The sequence below is a fragment of the Ooceraea biroi genome, chromosome 7, assembly GCF_003672135.1.
Source record: "Ooceraea biroi isolate clonal line C1 chromosome 7, Obir_v5.4, whole genome shotgun sequence".
Classification (NCBI taxonomy): Eukaryota; Metazoa; Arthropoda; class Insecta; order Hymenoptera; family Formicidae; genus Ooceraea; species Ooceraea biroi.
The window spans coordinates 8100786-8126647 of NC_039512.1; the positions used below are offsets into that span (position 1 = coordinate 8100786).

A 25862-nucleotide genomic window follows, 5' to 3' on the forward strand; every position below is an offset into this window, starting at 1 on the left:
CCAACTAATTACCCAAATCCGCGATGTCTACCCCTGACTGATGAAATCGTGATAATTAATCATTTACTTCAAGAAGCTGACGCCGTCACTTTCTTGACGTATAAATTCAGTTTGATAATCTTAGCATCCGGAAGATGTGAAGCAAACAATAAAATAGATAATATGCAAAATGCAAACTGAGAGAAAAGTTAAGTGACAAAATATCAAATTATATATAATTCTTCAAAATATTGCTACATTGAGCTACATTGTATCGTCATCTAAACGACCCGGATTACTTAGTTAATGATCCAATATATGGTGTATACGTTCTCAGAATATTAATTTAATAATGATGTGTTAGATGTCTTTTAACTGGAAAATCTTTTAACTCGTTTGATTCGATATGGTACGAAATATGCACACGCATGCAAGATTTCATTATTCATTTCATCCAGTTAGACGCGATATTACGTTTCGCTCGCTTACGTTCATCTCGAATAAGAAATCCGCCACTTTAAGCAATAATAGGAAACTTCTGATAAATACGATTCATTCCAAAGTGTTTACTGCGGCGAGATTGAAACGCTTCCTCGCTGAGCGTATTTACGCTCGGGTGATTTTGCCCGGATATTTTATATTAAATTCTTCTTGAAACAACTCCATTTCCCATTATTTACAAGGAACAAATAACTCATTTTCTTATTTGATCTTGTGACCAAGACGTTGACTTAGAGTTTATCTTTTAATTACTTCCGCCATCCTTATTATTTCTCATACCTACTTATCTCATAATAAAGAGGTATCAGTTATTGCAATGTATTTATTTTATATTCTTGACTTGGATTAACAATAATCTAAGATCTGTAATTTCATTCTTGGTGACAAATATGATATCATTAATCTTAGAAAGAAAACTTTTTCTTGAAACCAGTGTGTAAGGACAAAATATCGTGATTTCAAAATTTATCCAGTTTTTATAATAAAAGTTCACATTCTACAAGGTTTTTGAAGTATGTTCTACTTTTCTGGTCCACAAATTACGTCAAAATTACGAGCACCTATCAAGAGAGCCACAGGCTGTTTTAAACACACGTTGCGAATGCAACGCGAGGACAGCAGCGCGATAAATTTGTTTTCGAGCAGAAGCGATCGAGAAGGAGAAAGAGGAAGAAAGAGAGAAACGGGGAAATGGGGCCGCCATAAAAATAAAACAGCGGAAACAAGGAATCATCTTGCGAGATGAAGCTCATATTTTCCGGACGGCGCACTGGGCTCGATTGTCACAGGCATCTCGCCGTGGATACGTAATGCACTCCGTGAGTGTGAGATGCACGAACTGCAAAAATGCGACTGTCGATAGCGACGTTGAATTCCGGATTCCTGACACACATGCGCGTGGAAAAGTAGTAAGAGAGTAACGTCTTGACAAACGTAAGACGCAAGAGCTTGCTTTAACTCCTGCGAAAAGCGCACGTTCCATGAAATGCAACGTCTGCAAACTATCAGCAACGTAATCACGATCGTTTGAAATTTATCTTCAGTCTTCAAATACTTAGACGTACCAAAAGTAATTTTGCCGTATGCAGATTAAAACGTGCATTTATAATGTAATTTCTTTTATAATTTATAAATATATAATCAAAGTAATTGAGGTAGATAAAATATGTTTCTATTTTTTGAACATTTATATTCAAAATTAGAAAATTGTAACAATAAATTTCAAATCTTTGTGTTAAAAAATTCTGATATTCGATATTCGATTTTTGACTATTCTTCAACAATTTTACAGAGATCGCAAAAATATTTTTTCAATTTGCAAGCGATATATTTGTTAACTCCATTTATCACTATTGTACAAATATGTAACGTGGTTATTCGAAGTTGTGCAATAAGAATTCAGAATTATATAGAAACAAGATAAACAATAAAATGAGATCAAGCATTGATATAGCATTGAGTAAAGTTTTTGAGCCAAAGACAGTTTTCGTGATAGTTTACAAAGATGCAGAGAATAACAGAAAATGGAAGAGACAGAAGCGGCTTAGGAATAAAAAGGACAGCTCCGGTTAAAGAAAGACGAGAGCAAGAAGATCGAGCAAGTGAATGTAATTGGCTTGAGCTGGTGCTATCTTGCTAGTCAAGCAGTTTCTCAGCTCGGTCGCTATCAGTGCGAATATAAATTCACATCCTTTTATTTTAGCTCCTCTCTCGTTTTCTTCTCTCTTTTCCGCCGTTCTCGTCCGCCGCATCTATTCCACACCGCTGCGACTTGGAATTAACGGCGTTAATTTGTTTTAAGTACGCTTGAGGAAAGTTTTGGCGAAGGTTTGAGTATCGATGGCCTTCTCTGATCGCCGATATCCTCGAAGAAAGGAACGGAGTTTGCAAAATTTTAATAATCTATTTTTTTGTTGATAAATACATGATACATGTATTAATTTATAAGAAAGGTGTAAGCTATTATTAATTTAGAAAAAAATCTGTTTTATAGAATATAGATAGTATTCATAATACAATATTATATCTATTAGAGCAGCTTAACGTAATAAAAGAAACTTATTATCAAATTTTTTATCTATAAAATTTCATCAGGAAGTTTTACAATTGTACAATTGTACTTCTACATACATTATAATATATTGAAACAATGTTTAGACAAATAAGATTAACTATCTTAAAAAACTCCATTCCTAGAGAGAGGTATGAGACATATTTTTTATTACTAAATGATGCCGTAAAAGATTCGTGATAGTTCATGAAAATCTTTTGAACATAAATTTCAACACTTTTCCGAGATAACGTAAATTAAGATATCATACTTTATATGTACTGACGTTTTCTCTCAAATCTAACTCTTTTATGAAAAGTCTAATATTGTTGACTTATATTTCTTGTCAGTTTATTATTTCGATCCAACAACAGCCACGCGTTTTTGCATACGATAACGAAGTTTGTTGTCAGCAATTTACCTCCGCGTAATATGTAAATACCAAACGCGTTCTGTGGCTCGTTCGTTTCATCATGATCTTTTCCATCAGGCTGCAGGAACCGATATTCCAATAGTTCGAAACGTGATTCTTCATTCTCGCGTATTTATACAGTTTGGCGTACTACTTTCTCACGGTATGCATTAGCGGCATTATTCGCGGACGAGCAAGGAAGTTTGCTCTTTATTACTCTCGAGCGTGAATTGCCCATCCGGCATTTCAACTGCAGCCAATTGCGTAGGGTGAATGGTGAAGTGAAGTGGAGTACGCTCTTGTGGAATGACGTCAAGAAGTCGTAATCGTCCGCGTCGATATCACCGTGCGGAACAAAGTTTCGCGCCGCGATAAGTTGCCCGAAGTCGCTGGCGATAGGAGGCTCTATTAAGGACACACGAGATTAATTGTCCGCCACCTGATCGTATCGGCCGATACCTCACGACGACACGGTGAGTATAACTAACACAGAACCGCGTGAATCAAATCCAGTTGGTAACTACGAGATTGAATGCCTGTGTTTCGAAATTCCGTCAGATCGATCACCAGAACTATCGATTTGAGTCGTGGGACTTTACTGTAACTGTAAAATAAAACTTTTGATCACGTTTCGATAAGGTTTGTCTATCGATACTGTTTCTAAAATTTATTATTAAATGTGTGTGTGTATATGTGAATACAAAAATTCTCTTTTTTTAAAATATTTATAATATATAGGAAAAAGTGTTATTTAAGCAAGTCACAAAGAGATCCAAGCGGAATTCCTTGAATATCTATATTTTTCATCAAAAAGAGATCCATATGTTATCGAATCGAATCGAAACCTAGAGAGACAATTTGCTTTTTTAATTGTTATGTCATGTGCGGTCTCACATTTTCAATTTAAATGTCTGCGACTTTTTCATGGAGAATTTTAATCTGTTTCTCTGCACGTACATGTAATTACGTAAACTGAACATCCGCGACGTTAGCGTCCACGCGGATTTTTGCATGTTTCATCATAGCGCACTCTCGCAAAAGCCAACACGCGGCAGCAATAATAGTACTTGGTAATTGCAGCAAGTTCCCGGATTTCACAAAGGTGAACCGGATTTCCGTCTCACTGGAGAGCACTCTCCCTTTAGCGACGCGTTGCACTTTCCCGCTCCGGCGGGAATATTGCTAAAAATAATATTGTCGGGTTCGATATAACAATGTCGTAAAAAAAACACAGTGTACATCTCAACTTAGCCCCGATTTTTATGATCCGTATCTAGAAAAATTCGCGAGTTAGCAGTACTCGGGACAAACTGGCAGTAAAGCCAACCGGCGCGATAAAAAAAAAGAAAAGGACGCACATTTCGGGTTAAACGCTTCCCCAGAAACGAATTAAGGCGAAGTAGGGTAATCTACCTAGCACTGAATACTGAGACTCCCAGAATGGCGTAACCATTCCGCGTAAGCTCGCGCGTTACGATACGCTTTGCTTCATCGATCGCGATTTCGTCGCACTGGAGGAAGGGTGTAGCCTCTCCTTATCGGAAAAATAAATTTCCTTATCTTCTTTTCTTTCATTCTCATAGATGAGTGAGCATAATAAAAGAATACTTATATATTTTCAGAATATAATTCTATCTCCTGCAATTTCAGAATATAATTCATAGAATTTATAATGCTTATATTTTCTGCTACATGAGTACGCAATTAGAGTTTCATTTATTATTTAACAGACCGATTACGTTTTGCACTTGCTTTGAAGTTAAAATCCGCGCCATTAATATTCTTTTAATCAGCTTGGAGTTAATGGTCTCCAGTCTTATAATATTCAATCTCTCTTTTACATGATATCCAAAATAAAAAAAATCTAGTAATTTAAATAGTAAGAATCTGTTAAAATGAAATTTTAGCCATCCAAGTAGCAGAGTGGCGAGGCGCTTCTAAAAACAAATCTCCAGAAGATTATTCATACATTGGTTAATCTTTTTATCTTTCTAATTGGTAAATATCTTTTTAATTGGTTAATTGTAACATTTTTTATATTCTGCAAATATAATTCAAAAGTGTCTCCACCTCAAGTAGCTTATTGGCTAGAGTAGTAAGTGGTCATGTGATTATAATCGATGCACAAAGGACTCGTCCATTTATCTGGAGGCTTTGGTTGCAAGCGGATGGGATATCCGTGGAGATAGAAACGCCTCGGGTCCGTTTCGAATCCGTTGGCTCAAAGCACGGTCAGAATGACGGGCCCATTAGAAAGATGTGCAACGATATATTATTCTTCCACTATATGTATATCCAAATGATAAGTAATTATTTCATGAACATTGTTCATAATGACGACTGAAAAATTTCAGATCAAATTTTGAAACTTTCGAGACTTTGCTATTTTATATGCTGTTTTACTTTATCTATTCTTCTTCAAACGAATCGTTATAATAAAAAGTGAATAAGATAGTCAGCTGCTTATACCGATAACGTAATGCTGAGGAGCGAGAGGGAATGGAATGCATTTTCTATACATTCTATTTTATTTATTCTATTCTATTTCTACTTCTATTCTATTTTATTTTAAATTTTATTAATCTTCTATAAATATTCCCTTATTTCATGCCTGTATTTTTATGTACATACATACACACGATTTAAGTGGGTTAGTGCGAATATTCTGGTAGTTGCAATGAGGAGTTGTATCGTTCCGTGATATGTTATTTTTCCATCACTCCATCGGTAATACTGGATTTCGCATGAGCAATGAATGTTTGCTACTATGCAAATTATGATCGATCGTTTGTTCGGCTAGATTGGACTGTGAAACAAAGGAATATCTCAACTTTTTACAGCATATAATTGGATAGCTTTCGATAACTTTTAGATCACGCAGTTTATTATTCTAGTTTCGATTGTGTATTTAGAGCGAGATATAAATTTTCTGTTGTACAGATTATTTTTTGAAAATCAAATGAAGGAAATGTGATGCTTCTGATATTGTCTACTATAAGATAAGTAACTTTCTTAATTTTTTATCTATCTCTCTTAATAGTCTTTCTTTTATTCTCTTCTTTTTCAGTGTTATCAGTTTTCAATCTTTATCCATATTTTTATGAAGTTTACAAAGTATAATTTGACAACCATTGACGTGGAAGATATAAATAATTTATATTGATAACGTTGCTGGCGTTATGGTGAGTTATTTATCCATATTCTCTCCCTTCTTACGGCTGTGGTGAGCTAAATATTAGTACACTGAATATTTACTAACCGCACGCACAGTGATATCTCTCATCAGAAAATTTAACGTGCGCGCATCTGGAGGGTGGCTTTCTGAGCGTCTCGCCTCGAAATTCCATTCCGCGTTCCGCAGCGGCGTGCAAGCATAATGCGCGAGACGCCGCTATTGGTTCCGCGCCGCTCACGACGCATAAAGCACGTCCGGGCTTTTCCGCATTTACAGTCGATCAATCGCGCACATAAAAGTTCGTCGTCGAGACCGGGTTCTGAAATCGAGGGCGTCGAAATCGCTCGTTAGCCCACGAGGAGAGTAGTCGTTCCGGCGATATCGACGGCGACGCTCCAGAGAAGTAGGAATTTGCCCCGAAGTTTTATTCGCGCGGCCACGACGATTTAGTGTCGGTAAATTCGCCTCTCTTACCTTCCCTTGCTCCCTCCGGCTTTTTCTCGAACAGTATGGGATAACATAACGTGGTGATAGTAGATCGTGGACAAAAAATAGGGGTGAGAGAGCCAAGCTAGAGTATTATCGCGTAAAAACGCTCAATATTCCGCAGACGTATTCACATGCGGGGCGACACGTGCGAGGAACGCCGCTGGGACACGCCGGAATTCCGGAAGCGTTGCACCCTCTTCCGAAGTAAATTTTAACTTGAGATTCCATCGACTTGAAGGAGCTTAACGAGCCTGCGGAGATCATATGTTGAATAACGCGAGGATCCACGCTGAATGGCGAAAGGAGATAAAATTCTCACTAATTTATTTGATTTCAAATTTAACATTATCTAATTTTTTTGCAGTTCGATTAATAAAATTAATAATAAAAGTTTCGATGTCGATTAGAAGAATTTTTTCGTACAAAGTGCGGCATTTAACCGATATTAAGTACCTACCATTATTATTAGAATTAGATATTATTTATATAATTACGTAAATATAATTACTTTTATTATATTAATTATATAAATTATATAATTTATATAATTACGTAAATATTGGACTGTGAAACAATATTTTCCAGATTTGTATTTATCGCAATCACGCAAACTTCCACAGTCATATTATTTATCATTTCGTCAGCAAAAAACGTGACGTATGATAGATTAAAAAAGCGATAGAAAACGGGATGATACAGGGACAATCCTGATTCTGTTAACATTCAATCTCGTAACCGTTGGGTTTATAGTGCTACCATATTTTGAGATGTTCGATCTCACGCAGCAAGATTTACAAGGAGCATAGCATGCATAGCGCGTTTAATAACGTAACGAATATGAAGTGCGATTTTCTCCGATACATAAAATAGACTTGTCGTGTACAATGCAATCGAGCGTGTATGGTACCGCTACAATCACGCTACATGCAGCGTGCACACATGGCGTAACGTATGAGTCTCCATTTCTCGTCGAGCAATCAATTTAAATACCATAAGCGCGTAGCTGGCTCCATGTCGGACTATTGCGCAAAAACAACGAGTATCCAGCGCGCATCGCTCAACACGATAGATGCTTACTACAAGCGCGCGACGCTCGCGCTCAACTCATCCTTATTTTCCGAGGGCGCGTTGCGCATAACGCAGGATATTGCTGTTCTTTATATTTTCAAAGGATAGTGCCGGGTAGGCCGCATTGCGCGCCGCGAGCTACAAGCGGAAAGAGAAAACGGCATACGTATATGCATTATATAATATTACGTGTAGTGTTCGCAAGAGAGTGTCGTGTGCGTGTGCGTAAGCTGATGCTCGTCGGTCTTTAAAATGGAGCCGAGAGAGTTCTCGCGAAAAAATTTATCACCCGATGCGGTTCGTCGCACTTGTAACTCGCATAATGTACTCTCCGCGCTTGCACATGCTGCGAGCGAAAACGCGCAAATTGTTTATACGCGTGCTTTTGCTTAGCGAAGTAAAAGGCTCTAGCCTGCTTTCGATTCGTTCGCTCGCAGTGCTCTTATCGTTTTACAGATGCACTTGAGAGATCACGTAGGAAAGTGCAGAATAAAATGAATTGTAATTTTATATAATGCGTTTTAAACAATACAAATGTTTTCAGCAGTTTTTATTTAATATATGATCGTTGAAAAAAATCACTTTTTATTAGGTAATTCCTACAAATTTATATTTTTATTCTTGAGCCAAGGCAACCATACAGCCAGAGATGTTAACATGTTACACACATGAATTGGCGCAATTTATACAACGATATTTAGCATTTATATCCGTTAGAAAATTTAATACATTTTAAAATTATTATTGCAATATATAATTTTACTTTTTTAATAAGCGTTGTAATATTGAATAAAATACATCAAAATATACTAAAAAATATAAAATTATATTTTGTAGTTTGCGTGTGTGAAATGTTAAAGCAGTGTAATATATGAAATGCGATATAAAGAGAGTAATTTATCTTTTACGCAGAATGTGACAAAATGTGAAATGTATCGTTTAATGGACGTTGTAATGGAGCTTTGTCAACACGTAAAAATTATTATTACATTAATTCTGGGCCATATCGTCGCGTAAACAGATTTAAACATTGCTTTTAAATTTCCAACATTTCCTACATCTATAAGCGTTTCGCTTTACGCAATCAATGTTTTTAATATCTCTCGTGCATATAAACACTGTTCGATATTTATTGTTCAACATTGTGGAAATTGTTTTATCAAAATATAAGTCATGAATTAGCGGAATTTCAGACGAAAGTTTAGCTTCAAACATTTATGACTTTATGCAAATCTCTACTGTTCTCCAAAAAACTGAAAATTTACATATAAACGTAATTCTCAGGAGTGTATCTGTGCTTATAAAGAGAAAATATGTATATATATATATATATATATATATATATATTATATTATTCTTCTTGGAGAGGGATTCCGTGAGAGTACACTTGAAGCTGTTTATGAAGCAGCAGCCGTAAAACCATCCGAAGCTGCGTTATGATAACGCTAATGAAACATCGACGCTTACTTTTATATATATATGTATAAAACTCGGTTTTCTTCTTAATTAAAAACTAGAAATAAAACTTTTCGATATCTGAAGCATATCAGTACAGTTATATTAAATTAACTCATATCAATGTACGCGTGTCGCAGCATTTATTAATTTTTTGAATTTTTATTACTATCAAGATGTCCAGATTTTATAGCATATGTATCTTTATCGATATATCTATTGATTCATATTTTATTATAATTTTGAGAGTGCATACTATAAAAGTTAAATATACTTATTTGCATACAGCACCGTTATATGTACATACGGTTGATAAAGAAGCAGTCTTCTACTTTAAAATTTTGAGACTGCAACGCACCTGTGCTGTATCTTCTCCACATTATAAAGTTTTGCAAAAATAAATGTAAAGTACATTTTCTTTTGCGGAAATTTTTCTCATAAATAATTTTGATTTGTTTAATGAATTTTTTTTATTAACTCATGATCACAGATAAAAGTTAAATATATGTAGAATAACACATACACCTAAATAAAATTTAAATAACGTATTTATGCATTATATCGCGATTTTAATTTAAATTCTATGTGCAATTATTGCAGTTGTGAAAAATTGTGATATTGTTTTGCCAAAATTATAATGCGTAAAAAGATTTCGAGCGATTGTGTGAAAACTTTCGCTGGATATATCAATATCATATTCAATATGAACCCCGGCATTGGCATTAATTCTTGGTTATCCCACTCTCACTCCAACTGTCACGTCATAATACTCGAAACTATTTGAGATTCAATGAATTTCTCTCTGTCAGATGCTTTTAATTTCAAAACTTTTACGTGTGAAACAAAAGCAAGTTGAAAACAATAGAGCCCATCAAAGCAGTTGATTTCTATTCTGATTTTCACATCATGTATGCGGTTTGTAATTTTATATACATATAGAGTTTGATGCTTTTACACATTTACATATAATCTGACAATGAGTACACACTGTTACGAATTTCTTGATCAATTTAAAGTGGATCTTTTTAATAAAAATATTATAATAAAGGATGAAAATAAAATGTTTCGTTTTTGATTTAAATGATTAAAAATATATAAAATTTTATGAAATTCACATTGAATCCAATTAAATTATTCTCTAAATGCACTCCAGTATTATTTGCTAACGTTATTACAATGAATTATTACACAAAACATTAAAAAAAAGAAATGTACATGAAAAGCTGTCGCAAGTTGCGTTAGATTGCATTATACGTATCGCTAGACGAAATTTGTACTTGTAAAACGGTTTTAATGGCTTACTGTTTGTTTCGTTTGTGACCATAGTTTGCTCACAATAGAACAATCTGAAAACAATTTGCCAGTCGCGTATATGTACCTTTCTGAAAACTGTCTGCCACGTAGAAACGTGGTAATAGATGAACGAGTGAATCACCGCTCGCCTCTGGCTTGCCAACGTTCTGCAGAAGCTATCTACAAAGTCGATATTAATTATTTTGGCGTACGGGAGCAAGTTGTGTGAGTTATTATTGATAACGTTTAAAAAAATACAAAATTTTCTTGTGGAAAGAGATATATCAAAATGTATGATACTTGTGTGGTATAGAACTGTTGGATATTGTAATAATTTTTTAAAAATTGGCACATACAATTCTATATAATCGAATAAACGTACATTTTGATTCTGCATATATACAATGCTTTATTAGATTTATTACGTTGATTAATTTTTTTATTCTGTACCGTTTATCTGTCTTTGATAAATTATTTCTTTCGATTTAATTTCACTGTCTAATATAAAAATAATGTTTCTTTCGGATACATATTTGCTCCTAACAAAACATAGATTAAGCTGCGAGTATATTCAACTATCGATTACTATCCACTCGCATAGCTGAGCGATTTGTATATATACAGATAATCGATTAGGGTGTTTACTGTGCGTGACCCTCGACTGGATTATGTCTGCAATCGATTAACTGGGCAATCGATCGACCACACTCGGTTAACAGATACCAATGCATCCTACTACAATTAACCGCTTAGTGGTGTGTTCAAATTACCTGATACTGCTTCGTAGTATCGTAGTGTTGACTTTTCTCGCCAGTCAATGTAACAATATTGTTTCAACTTGTGGTGTAAGAACGATGTAGATTCAGCTTTATTGATATAGAACCATACAGGCCAATATAGAACGTTGTGTTAAAAATCTTTGATTATTTTTTGATTAAACTAGAGGACATTTAATACACAAAAATTGATAGCTTGCAATTGATAGCAAGATTAAATGTACTATTACATTCACTATAAACAATTTAAATATAATTCACTTCTCAATTTGCTATATTTTAAAATCTTTTGTTGACAGTCGTATGATATCTTTTTTGCTTTATTTTATTGTGTGTGTGTGTGTGTGTGTGTGTGTGTGTGTGTGTGTGTGTGTGTGTATGTGTGTTATAAACTTCAATTTTGACTTATTCCGTGAAATCAGAGTTTGATTATGGAAACTAGGTAAATGGAGAGTAAAATTTAACCTCAAATCTAATGTAACTTGGCTTTCCCACGTCCATTTTGGCTACATTTGTCACAGCTTACCCTAAAGTCAATAAAGTGTAAAGAACGGCACAAAATCAGTTTTTGTGGATTATACGTACCACAATTACGTTATACTGATTGCATAAACAATTTTCGTAAATTCAGAATTCAGTCATATTTATCAATATGAATGTGACATATCGTTTTTTCATTGAATTTTTACAACGCGAAAAGAGAAAATTTCATTGTCTCGTATGTAGATGACATGCGAAACAGAGAATAAAATGTTTTTACTATGATATTTTGATTAACAATGATATTTTTGTAAAGTGGAACCTATATAATAAATCAATAACGTATATAATAAATCAATATAAAATAAAAGTTTGCGATATGTTATCTCATATTTGCAAACAAATTTTCAGTTGGCTCATGTGATGACTATCAAGCCATTTTTCAAAAAAACAAAAAGATCGGAGTTGGCATAATCTTATATTCTTGACAAATGAAAAATAACTTATGACAGCAAACTTGTCGTATTTTAATTTCATAGATAGGTAGGCAATCTTTAAAAACCAAAAGAAAAATTTTCCAAACCACTGCTACAGTATTATAGCTATATATGTATCTATTATCTAGATACGATTCGGATTACTTATTGTTAGTTAATGATCTAATATTAATATTTAATCTTTTCATATATAATTTATTTTCTCCTCTTCTTCTGTCATAAAAGAAAACCGAATTTTCTGCGTAGTAAATGATCTCACGAAAAACCTGGAATCACTGCCGAATCATCAATGTCTCTTTGTCTTTTGTCTAGACAAGTCTAGGACAAGTCTAGTCTAAAGAGACAAAGTGCTCGCAGTTGAATTCTTGAAGCGCTCTCGATTTTTGCTGCCTCGTCGAGGCGAATCAGCGAGCCTGTTTACTCGGATCTCGTCGCACGAACTTTAAACTTCATAGGCAAGGCTCGTCGTAAATCAAGCGTTTCAAACCGGCCACCTGTGGCGTCGCGACGTCGCATCGCACAGGAAGGCTATCCTGCAGGCATTTCTTCACCTTGGCTCGATCTCTTCGTTCCCGAAATAAAGCAGCAAGTCGTGGTAAGAAATATTTAGACTGATATTGTTCCTCCTTTTATTCTTTTTTTTTCTAGATGTTATCTTCGGTTTTATGTGGTTTTCAAAATGTATAAAATTCTAACTTGAATTAGTTTAGTGTTTTAAAAGATATTTATTAAAATATAAAATGTATAGTGTTCTGTTGAAGTGATCAACTAGAAGACAACTTTATTTATGATAGGATTATAAGTATTTTTCATCAGCAAATTGTTTATTTCCCTTGGACTTTTAATTTTGGAATTTAAGTTATACATATGATACATTCGAGATTGTATAATATTAAATTTGCATCCAATTATATGATGAAATAGAAAGTTATGGAGCAAGCTCCCTACATGTACCTATCCATTAAATTAAATTGCCAGGAAACAATAATACAATGAGGAGAAGCCGTCTGCACCTGACGAAAACGTAAATCCGTTCTGTAATGTCCGTCAGATAGATTGCGCAGATCTTTAGTTGCGAGAGGGATGAAATTTGACAGTATGGCGGCCATCGATATTTCGACGCGACATAAATTGCAGTACGCATCGTGAAATTTGCGGACGATCTCGGAGTGGCTCGTAGAGCGACTCGACGGAGCATCGTGGCGCTTACGAGGTAAGGAACCCTCCTATGGTCTGACGTCGTCGGTATGGTTCGCCATTGGGAATGAACGGACTCGCCGTTAAGGGATTCCAGTGACGTCCGTCCGTTCGAATGATGACTTTCAGCGATCCGGAAAATAAACCCCGCTCCTCCCCCTCTTTCACCGTCTTTCTCGTACCACCCGCTGACCGCTCTCACACCACTGCCCTGGAGTTATGAACATCCACCGGCACTCGGTTATTCCTGCAACCGCGCAAACGAACTCGTCTGGCTCGATTTTGTCGATTTCTTCTAGTAGTAAAACAGTCGTGCGACGTCGTGCGGCAAAGTCTCGATGCTGGGTGTCCGATATGGACTTCAGAAAGGTATTTGCAGTTTCCAGATCGAAGTTATGAGGTATTCATGGTACCGTGGAGGACCTTATCATTGCCCCCCGTCGGTGAATTTTAATACCTCTGCTCGATGAAGCGGACTTCGGTCAATACCGACGCGTTCAAAGTTCTGTTACCAGTTCAGTTGGCGAGCGAGCCTTTTGCACAGTTAATATCTTTCTTTATGATTATGCTGTTTTTTAAAGGTTTTTACAGGAAATGTCAGATAATATATACGTGAATATATTATTTTTATACAAAAATACATTACATACGGTAATAAATGTATCATAAAATTGCAACAGTCTGTTATATAAATCGGGTAACAGAATTGTAATAAGTTTATAAGTATGAAATTAAAGACATCGTTTTGTTTAAACAACTAGCTCTTATTTATAAAGAAATGGATAATAACTGTACATGGTCTATTTACCGTGAAAACGCGCTTGTTCTCGCAATTTTCGTTATCCGTGACAATCACTTAACGTTTAGTTCAACGATAAGTGACTTTCTACCTCTGTTCGTAATAACGTTCGGGTAATAACAATGTCTTTTACAGTCCACACTTCGATTTTGTGTGCTACTAAAACGGGAGAGATTGTTCACGAAATAACGGCAGCACGATAATAAACGCAGAAGGCGTATGAAGGCGAATTTCTTTCTCGAAAAGAAATTCTTTTCATGCTTATTCCGAATTAAAGAGAAAATAGAATTATTGTTCATATACTTATGATCTATTATTATTTTAACGATATAATTTAATTATCTATTTATTTATTTGTTATACACACATACATATAAATTGTCTATAGAGAATATCTAAATTTTAGATAGTCATTAATTAATTAGTAATCTTTGTTTCGTTCCATTTTCATAAAATATCATGATGGTTAGTAATACAATTAATTACACGCATCTCTTTCCTTTCATCACAAGTATAAAGATGAGTATTTATTATTTGCTTAGTCATCTGGTGGAAATAAAAGCTACCCTCGTAAAAGAATATCAGGCAGAGCTGTAATAGTGGACAAAGGGATTTTCTTTTTTAAAATAACTTTTCTTTTGTCTTTTAAAATAACAAAAATTATATTGTCTTTTTTAATATTATATTATTTCTGCACATATGATTATTTGCGCTATGCGAAAAACTTACTTTATATAATTCTGTTTCTCTTACATACTGCCACTCACACTTTTTGTTAGTATAATACGGATCATTATAATGTACCTCTGAGGTAAACGTATACGCAATCACAATTTTAATAATTTAGTCTGAGAAACAGAAATTGAGGCGGAAATACATCGTATGCATAGATACAGGAAGCGAGCGTGAAATTCTTGAAAGCATATGCTTGCCTTGCACTGCAAAAAGAACTATCATAGCTCAAGCTCCTTTCCCCAGATTCGCAACTTCGAACGGAACTGCTTCAGGATTCACATTTCAGAACTACATCCCTGAAGCGGAGACAGTAGAGCTCAGAGAGAGAGAGAAAGAGAGAGAGAGAAAGAGAGAGAGAGAGAGAGAGAGAGAGAGAGAGAGAGAGAGAGAGAGAAACGAGAAGGTCGGATCTTTTCCTTCATCGTAGAATCTCCTTTCTCCAGCTTCATTGTTTCAACGTCCTTGAGCGCGGACGTTCCTTTTTTTTTCTTTTTAACTAATTGATACCCCTTTTGTGTCGATGAACGGCGACGGGGAGAGCGCTTTACCGTCACGGAAAGAGCTGTAATTAGGGGCTATTTATCGCTGGCCTTGAGGAAATTTCTTCTGCATCCCTTGGAGCATCTATCTTACTTTCGCTTGCCCGTTCCAGCAAGCCGTCCTCACCCTCTCCCTCCATTCCTACAGCTAACCCCCGCTCGAATAGCTCGCGCGCGAGATTTAGCAGTATTAGCGTTAAATGGAGGACCGGGTCGTTTGAGGCAAATTGCGAAGATATCGTTAAAAGGGTTCGCGCTGTACGGCTTTTAAGCATATTTACGATCTCTCGACCGCTAATTAAACCACGAAACCTTACACGACGTGCCGTGCCACGAGGAACGAAGAATCTCCGACTCCAAATAGCAAGAATTCCCACGAGGAAGTAATAGCCTTCGCCAGGAATCGAAGCAGTTGAAATCGCCAAGGTTTTACATGCAAATCACCATTAAGTATTAGAGATATAACGTGCAGGACAATTTTAAAGACTTTAAGAGGATTATTTCAAACATTCCTAGTTTTTAATGATTATACATCATGCTAAATGATGTTCTTAAGTTTTAAAGGAGAATTATTTTTATTTGTGAGAAAGTGTAGTTTTAGTTTAGTTTTATATCTTATAAATATAATATCATAATTTTTAGTAAAACAATTTTGAAATTTAAAAGTTGTTTCCGAACTATTAGTCACTTTATCAGCGTTAATTACCCTACATAATACTAAAGAATAATAAGCTGCACTTCACTCTTATTACATTAATTGACAATATGTCGTCTACAATATATATCTCCTTCCTCCTTCCATTAGCAACGTAACATAATATCGTAAAAATAAGTTTTTTATTAAAACTGCAATTCTCTTTCTCTCGTGTTATACTAGAGAGATTATGCAGAATATAAGCTTATTGGACGCAAATTTCATTAAAACCAAGCGTCACATGGTGATCGAAGGCGAGTGTTTTTGCTGGCGAAAGCAAGACCGATCAATGAATGATTAAAGCGGCAACTTTAATCAAGATAACGATTTATAACAAAATTATTCTTTGGATTGTACGATTCAGTATGTTAACATAAAAATATTAACACGTTAGTCCTGAAATTATTTAGTATTCTACAAGAAATGTCTATAATAAAATACGGAAAATAAGATCTCGCTTCTCTAATAACATTTATAACACATGAATCTTTCAAGAATTAAAAATATATACATTTATCGAAAGGAGGGGGAAGGGGAAATAACTGTAAGATATAAATCTCCACGAACATTTCACAAGTGATTTTTTCAAACAGATTTTAATAATCTATCCTCATGCAGTATATCTGACAGCTATGCACAGACACGAGCGAGATTCTGACTATTATGTGATATTTCTCCGCGGATACCTATTCGTACAACCTGTTTCACAAAGCTAGGAAGGATGCATGACACGGCTCTCGGGTGCACTTCGTTACTCGTCGTGTCTGAAGTATACTTTGGGGAGAATCGTAATTATAATCCGCAATTTCGTTTCGCGCACGAGAAATTTCCGCCGTGCATCCCGCCGCTGTCACTACATCAAACATGTACTCGTATGCGCCAAGAGCCCTCCAATGCATCCAGCGTGTTCGATAAGACGCGTTTGAACTTTTGTCAGATGTCAGATTACATAATCCTTATTCATGTAAATCATATTTCGGGAGGGAGTAAGGACTCGAGAGACTTGTAACTTGCTCTTATTACATGACGATGAATCTTCAAGCTTGAGTTGGTAGGTACATCGTAATGTGTGTAATGTGCGAAGTTCATGGTCCATGGAGGGATTGACTCTATGTAACAACCTTAAGTAAATCATACTTGTTATGCGTTCCTTGATTTTTCAGGTATGAAAAAATTTAAGTATCTTGAGACTATTTTTGATAGTTTTGCGTTTGAGCAAGATTTTTATGATAAATAATCCTATACAAATTTAAGTATATTAATAAAATCAATATTGCACATAGAGCTTTATATAAATTCTATATGTGTGTCTCATTTTTAAAGGAAAACGACCTATGGCACTAAGTTTAATTGTCAATTTGACTTTTAAAGTCTTTTTTTTCTTTCGACAAACTTGCAAAATAGCAACGCGATAGAATTTAGTCTATAAAAAGTAAATCTCTATTTCCGCCGTCTTGCAGATCATGAAGTAATGAAGATTAAACATCATAGTACCGTAAGCGCAACAGAGCATGTTTATAAATTGTTGTATTACTGCACGTGCACCTAGTCTCGTTGCAGGTAATGGTAGAAGCAAGCTCGCGGCGGTGATCACCCTTATAAGTTCGGGGCCCTTTAGGCGCGCAGGGCCGAATATACTCTGTATACCGGCTTTGAAACCGCCATCCTCGCTTTTCAGCCGCGTTGCTTCCCTCGTTGCAGCGCCCGGAGGAAGGGACCAGGTTGCCTGTGAAACACAAACAGTGCATCATTATTGTCGAGCGTAGATTCACGGCCGATCGCTCGTCGAAAGCTGCCGATGCAAGCTTTGTCGAACACGGCGAGAAAAGAGGGGTTTTTCATTGTTACCTCTCCCCTGGAGCCTCTCCTTGTTCGACGCTTCTCGTATTACTCTTTTCTCGCCCGAATACACGCCCGTACCTGCTCGGTTCTTTTCTTATCTACCTGGAGAACTCTTGCAGCTTTCTTTACTGGAGATATCGTAATACTACAACAATTCTTCGCGATTTCCTGCTGACCCAGGAAGTGTTCGTGAACGATACTGGCTGGTCATTATTTGGCGCGTAACGAGCCGTACGTATTCTATGTGTGTAATGTCGCGGAAAAGTGAAGTTAAAGACGTAAAAAAAAGAGAAACTCCTTTGTACAAGGTTGGATAATAAAAGAAGCGGCAAAGGGAACTAGTTGCATCACGGATTGATTAAGTCATCGTCTATATTGTAACTTCAGCACTACTGCAGCAGGAACTTCCTTTTCTATGCTTTTCTCAGCATTTTTTCGGGTATTTTTCAGAGATTTTCTTTTAGATATTGTTGCCAATTATCTCTCAGTTTAGCTAGTAATGATGTATTTGTATGTATATAACTGTTAAATTTTTTATACGAATATTGAAATTTAAATTGGATATCCAATTTAAATTAAATTAAATTAAATTAAATTAAATTAAATTTAAATTAGGTGTCGAAAAAAAGATATTAATGATTTATGATATTCACCTGTTAATCCAATCAATCTGCTGCAATAAAAAATATATATATATATATATATATATGATATAAAATATTATCTTCTATTTTATTACGTTTTACAAACTTTAAATTCTCTCTAGGAAATGAAACTGTTTTAACTCTTGCAGCGAAAACGTATATCACATTTTGTGGGATAGAGTTAGAGAATTAGGGAAAAGAACAGTGAAAGACGCCCAGCTTTTCTCCTGTTTTCGTGATATGTTCCGAAGTCGATATTTGTGATTATTGCTGGGACCACCTAGCTATCCCGATGAAATGTACCTTTCGATTCGTGTAGAGACTCAACGAACTTCGCTACTTCCAAGTGAAGTATGCTTCTTCCCAGAGAAGTCTACTTCCTTGCGTATACGTGTGCACAGATACCAGAGCAGCATGCGCATCATTCTTCGGACTGATTAAACTTCTTTAAGTTTCTATGTAATTTCCACTTCCGCCTGTTTTCCCCGTCTAGGTACTCTATCTTCTCATCTTGTTATTAACTTTCGGTGCATTCTGTCGATATTCAGCTAAATCAATCGTGATGAACAACACAAAAGACGAATAGATAGTCCAAGCATAAAAGTCCAATTCTCTTGTCTAAAGAGCTAAAAATAAGTCAATTCCGGCAACTCAGTTCTGAACGACAAATATAGTTTCTACTTTTAACTGATTACATACAGTCTGAGTTGAAAGATCGATACCGGAGAACACGTCTGATTTTGTTCATACTTGTTGGCTAACGAGGCACGAGGCTGTCCAAAGTATAATTTCCTTGCGGTTGCACCGTAGCTCGTCTTACAGATTAATTAGCTCGCAAGTCTCTTTTCGCATTTTCTCATCTTACTATAAAATCCTCTTCGCTGCGGCACTCTTCATCCATAATGTTTTGTTTTTACTTACTGCGTCTCGTGATTCTCCGCATTGCGGCATGTAGATGGGTTGACAAAAGTCGGGAAAGATGGTCTTGCGTCTTAAGAAAAATTGTAAATGTAGCTATTATTATAGTGAAAGGAAAGTTTATCTAATTTTATCATTTCTTCAGTTTAATTGGACATGTCAATGTGTTACATAACTTTTACAACGTATATTATACTTAAAGTAGTTTCTCTAAAGCCATTTCTTGATAAGAGATTAGTCAGTTTCTCTGAATGTGTTTTCGGCATAAAATTGGAGCATAAAATAGCGCCTCATCTTATGTATTTTATGTGATTATATAACAAGAAATTATTGGATAACAGCAATCAGTATAACAAAAATAAAGTCAACTTAATATAATTATGAAATTTTCATGGAAATTCTATGCTTTTATCTGCAGCTCTCTCTTTGCACACATAGGAAGCAGAAAAGGATCAGAAGGAACACTGCATCTCTTGCATACGTAGAAAGAAAAGAAGAGAAAAAATTCTCTATCTCTCCGTATTTAAAAACTGGCTGTAATCGTGTCGCGTGTTCTCTCGTTCGTTGGTCAGGCGTTGATTGGTTCTCTTGACCGGCAAGTCGCTACCTATGTCCTCGTTAAACTGGACCGATCTTCGCGTTAACCATCACGCTTGCGTGTACTTCGCTAATGACGGAACTGCACGAGCGCTAATTGGACACGCTCGAGTTACTTTGTGCCCGATTGGTGCCTTGATTGTCGGGGTTAACTTATATAAAAAAGTAGAGAGAGAGAGAGAAAAGATGACACATAATGAAGAAATGCACATATGTGCATGTACTTGTCTTCTTTAATTATTGAATTTCTACTTTAGATGTTTTAAATTAATAGATTTAATTTTTTTAATCAGTTTAAATTTTTCTGAGATGTCTTGGAAATATTTAAAGTGCTTCGTTTTAATCATAATTTACTTCATTAGTAAGAAATATTTTCGTAAATTTATTATTTGTTCGCCATATCATAGAATTGCTCGACGTATTTGTTATTAAAGTGTACTTTTAATGTGTAAAGTCAATCTTTAGAGTACGTACTTATTTTTTATTTAAGGCTGTATATCTTATGTTAGTCGAATCTTAGCATCAAAGAGAAAAATTTTGCAGAACAAAAATTTTAATGTAAATTTTTCGTTTCACTATTCTCCGGCATAACTCTCGCTCGGGGTTTACGATAGCATGGTGTAAAATGCGAGTAAAAAGTTTGCAGAAAACATAGTTTTAAATTGCAGGGAAAATTACGAGCTGCCAGAAATTATTTCACGTTGCAAAAAAGATTTGTTCTTTGCGAGGTGGAAACAATGTGCTTATAAGAAATTTTTGCGGAAAGTTTCGCGCGACAGAAAACCCTCTCGTGTAAAGACGCGTTTTAGCGGAATTATATCTACACTATCGAGAAACTATCTTCGAATTTCAATCGATGCAATCTTTTCGACAGCTTTTTCACATAACAAATGCAACACGCGACTGCACAGTTAAAAGTGCACGAAATGCGCCAACTCGTTGAAGAACGCGCTATATTACGTTCAGGGAATTAAGGAAATTCTCGTTGGAAGTGCGAGCACCTCCTCTACGTGGCGAATGAATTTTCGAAGGCGATCTCGGCGTATCTGATCTACGTGCAACTGCTCGCCGATCGCGAATCCCTTTATCGGGTCCCCGCGTCTCCGGGAAGGAAAATGATAAAAATATCTACGTGCCCGGAAAACTTCACCAGCCGGGGTCCGAAGCTGATGGTGAGCACCATCGAAACGCCTTACACACCTTAATTGCGCCAGCCGGCGTAAGGTAATGGTATTACCGCACGCCCCTTTGAACTCGAAATTCAATTATTTTATAGCTCGATACGCTCAGTCGCCGGCACTTAAGGGAAACGTACTGAGTGCTAAGTGTCCAACTTCTTTGTGAGACACGACATTGTATAACTTCTTATTAGCGCGTCGAACTTATGACTGAAGCTATCTCGTAACTTGCGAGTTCGTTAATGCTCGTGACGTCGAGCATCGCGGTAGGTATCCGCTTTAACGTTTCCCAAAGGTGTCGTCACGCGAATTAAGCGGCGGCAAGACGAGGGTCACGAATTAAAAAAACGGCATCCGGAATTTCAATTGGAATTTCCATTATCCGGGGATACCTAAATGTATACGTGTGGATACGGAGTTAAGTATTTAAATAAGCAGCCAAGTTCTCCGATTTATTACATCTATATTGAAATTCCAGTGCTCTTATTTCGACACTCCGCTGATCGCATTCTTGCCCTGGGCAGGTATACGCTGTCCGAGCGTAGGAAACGTTGTTTACGCATAATTGCCTGGAGAAAAAATTAATTATAGTTGCACAGAAGTACCAAGAAAAGAAGAATTTTATTAACGATATGCGCGTGATAGAAGAAGAGATAGAGACAGGTCAAAATGATTCGATCGCTCGATTTTTATCCTGGGAACATGGGAACGGAAAAGAAGATCTTTCGCACCTTCGTAATGCTCCACTTGACAGTTATCGCTTAATTAAGTTTTTTAGATAGTAATTAAGATAAATTTCATTGGTAATTAGGTCATTTCTTTGCAGCGAACTGCAAAGACGTTGGATCCAGCAAAGCTCGTAAACATTTTACGATCCAAGGATTCTTGGTAACGACAATAATTAATGATTCCGCGAGTTATTGAAATAAGTACGGAAATGTTTCGTGAAAATAAAAAAGAAATAACGTAAACTGATTCTGTGTTGTCCTTTCCTTTCTCGATTTATTTAGCAAAGAAAACACGAGCTTTAAAACATTTAAAACAGGCTTTAAAACATTTGCATTACTCGATTATACAGTTAGTATCACTCAGTTGTTTAATAGTTTTGCAATTTTCAGTAATTTTTCCTGCAACTGCTATAAAAGTTTGAAGTCGCACATATTGCTAATACTTTTTGATATGAAAGTTTGCAATATAGAAACAAGTGAACGATCGTTAAATATGTATATTAGATTGCTAGAAAAGTTAAAAATAATTTTGAATCGGCCTGTATGCACATCGTTTTTCTCGTTGAAAATTAGCTTCTTAGTTAAGTCTCCCTCGTGAAAATTTATACAAATATTCCTTGCGCTGCTTAAGAGTCGGAGCGGAAGACACTTCGCGATTATAACTGGGAAACTTAACAGAGCTTAATATTGCACCGCGCGGAGATAAAGGAGAAGGACTATTTTCTCCGTCGGCCGTCGCTTCATATACATGTATATGAAACTTAATAGACGCTCTTCAGACGCCTTTATCTTTCACAGACTCTAAAAGCGACATAACTGGACAAACTGACGTACAAACTTAGTTGACGTCCGTGCACCTAACTTTCCTCGTTCACCGTCACTGCGTGGACGCTACCTCGAGTTTAACAGCCGGAAAGAACAATACTGAGCATCGTGAGGTAAATTTGTGACACAGTAAATATCGCTTACGGAAGGCAAATCGCGAGTTTCGCGATGGCTCTTGCGATCGAGAAATATTTTGGTGTCATTAAGAGAAACTACGTAAGGCAACATTAAAAAGAATGGAGTTGCGGTCTTAAAAAATGTGTTCCACAAGTACCAAGTACCAAAACTCTTCGTGTAATAAGATAAAAAATTAGTTATCGAAAAGATAAAAATTATGGAAATAAGATGAGCAGATTTTATTTTAAAACGTGAGCATTTGCTGTTTAAAATGCAAGAACAAGTGGATAATTATGAAGCTTCCTCTAAGAAAGTTAGATGAAAGCAATTATTTTTTATAAAGAAAGTTGTGAAAGTCTTTACTTCAAAACAATTTTTCTTCTTTTGAGGTAGTTCTGCAAAATAAAATACTGTATATTCCAAATCGCTTTGAATTAACTTAACAAATTACTCTTTCGCATTTTCATGAATATTTACCATATTTCAGTACATCGAAGCTCTTTCCTCTTCCGATGCACCACCATGTCAGGGTTGAACAACGATTGCGCAAGCTAGAGTCCGGTGTTTCCAAAGTTCTGAACTGAACACTCGTCTGCTATCCCACGAAGTCGAAGCTGAAGTTTCACGTTTCCGTCGTCCTCGTCTTCCCGGAACAGGGAGGAAAGGTGAGAGGTACGTCAGAGAAGGGCTGAAGGCACCTACGAAGAATGGACTAGTGTGAGTTCCTGGATAGGGCGAGTTTCCAGGGAGAAACCGGGAGGAATGCGTTGAAAGATAGGAGGACAGCCAGGATGGCGGCGGTATTCACTACAAAATCACTACATCCACCTTCCTTCATTGCGAATATCCCACGAAACTTTCAGCGTAGTTGAAATTGTGCTGAAGCACTGCTCATTACATTTTCATTCATGTGGCAGTTATTAAATCCACCACTTCTACCTTTTTTAGATTGCTTCTTGTTTCTTTGAGACATGTGATCGCGTTACAAACCAGAAAATTATGATACCTAAGAATTTTGTGCAGCTATTCACGATATAATATCGTAAACTAGCACTTGCAATGCGTGTACATAAAAAATGATGCATAAAAAATGCATGGATATAAAAAATGATAAAAAATTGTGAATATAGCAAACGTTGTACCCTGTAATGAATCAAATTTTAAAGGATTAAATATACCTTTCTCGTGGCTTTTTGTATTAACGAAGTTTGACGTGACATTAAAAGACATGCATGAATTTCTACATAATCTTTGAGCGTGGTAGCATTGCTTCCAATATTACGTCAATATTACGTTTATTTCTAAATTCCCTCCAAAGCTGTCGTCTTTGAAGTCTTTTACTCGCCTTGGTGAAATTATTACGTCTGTCACGCGAGTAGATGGTCTTAAAGAATCTGTATTATATAAAAAAGTACATTAGCGGGAGAGCGAAAGCCATATATCGTCGACGTGATGTTTATAGGCACGTCGGGACGTGATCTGAAAAATAAGTTTTGCATTCGTCATTTTGAGATAAATGTAAAACGCAGTGGCACAAGGGTCTCGTAAATTCTCTTCTATTCACCTACATTTATTTCGTATTTCTTTTCACGGGACTTCTACAATTTTATTATTCTACTTTAGAGAGCGAGAGAGAAAGAGAAAATATATATCGAGTTAATGCGACGACTAAAACGATACATATCGGGAAAATTACGTTCGAGAAAATCGTTTCTTCGATTTCAAATTTTATTCCGAGGTTATGTAAAGATCCATACACGTCTTTTTACGCCACGTTAAAATTCGTTAACACAAAAAGACATGAGAAATGCATGTCTAATCCTATAAAATTTGATTCATTACAAAATAATGTTTGATATATTCACAATTTTTATGTCTATGCATGTATATATATTGCAAGTGCTATTTTATCATAACATATCATTTGCACTTCTGTTTTGTACAGTTTAAAATACTTTCAACTCATTATTATAAATGGCAGATTTTAAACATGTATGATCTGTTAGATTAAATATAAAATACAAAATAAAACAGAATGATATTTATTCGACGATCAAAAAGTCGCCACAATTTTTAGCTGCGTGGCAAATTATGCGGCACTTGGAAAGTTAATCGTAGAAGATTTACGAGCAAAAGCACCGAATGCAGCTTGAGAAGCTATTCAACACAGGCGCTCTTGCACATCTCGTAGGTGTTTGGTTTACTCGATAATGCGAGAGATCTGAAAATGCGATGAGAATGGGTAATATTTCTTAGATAGGAGGGTGGGCAAGGTATATCGTTCGGTATCGCGCGGCACCGCGCTGAAATTTTACGATGTCGATAGGTGCGTACGCGTTTCCGATATGCTTATCTGACGTGCACGTCAGAACCGACAGGCACAATTGCGTTGGAAGGGCCACGGGCTCCCTTATGAAAGATTGGTATTGTAATTGAATTGCTGCGATCCCCGTGGCCATGTTGGCTGGACGCACGCGAAGAATGTCTACGATTTATGAGATTCCGCAGGATACCTTCGGGCTAAAAGCGTGCTCGGAGTATGAAGCGCGATTCCACGCTGTATGGAATTTTTGCAATAAAACGAGCTGAACGGCGGCGATAGTAACAGGTGTTGGGGTCTTTGTACATTCTGACAGATAATTTGAGCGCACCAACGAGGCCAGCGGTGGCATAATAACGCGAATCTCTTCCCTGGAAATTCGAGAGACGCTCAGGATTATGTGAAGGATCGAAACGCTGAACTATCTGCTATACAGGCAACTTGCAAGATTAATGTTTCTTCCTTGTTAAGCTTGATTGGTTATTCTATAATGTGTTAGATACAATTGATTATTCTATAATTATTCTAATATAATAATCTCACAATGAGAAGTT

General features: G+C 36.1%; 1 long non-coding RNA gene across 1 annotated transcript; it reads left to right on the plus strand.

The window, feature by feature from the left end:
* The first annotated feature begins 3184 nt into the window (after positions 1-3184).
* On the plus strand, positions 3185-25590 carry LOC105282419. The gene is made up of 2 exons (XR_894483.3): positions 3185-3415; positions 23476-25590. It is a non-coding gene; the product is annotated as an uncharacterized LOC105282419 (long non-coding RNA).
* Positions 25591-25862: the final 272 nt, after the last annotated feature.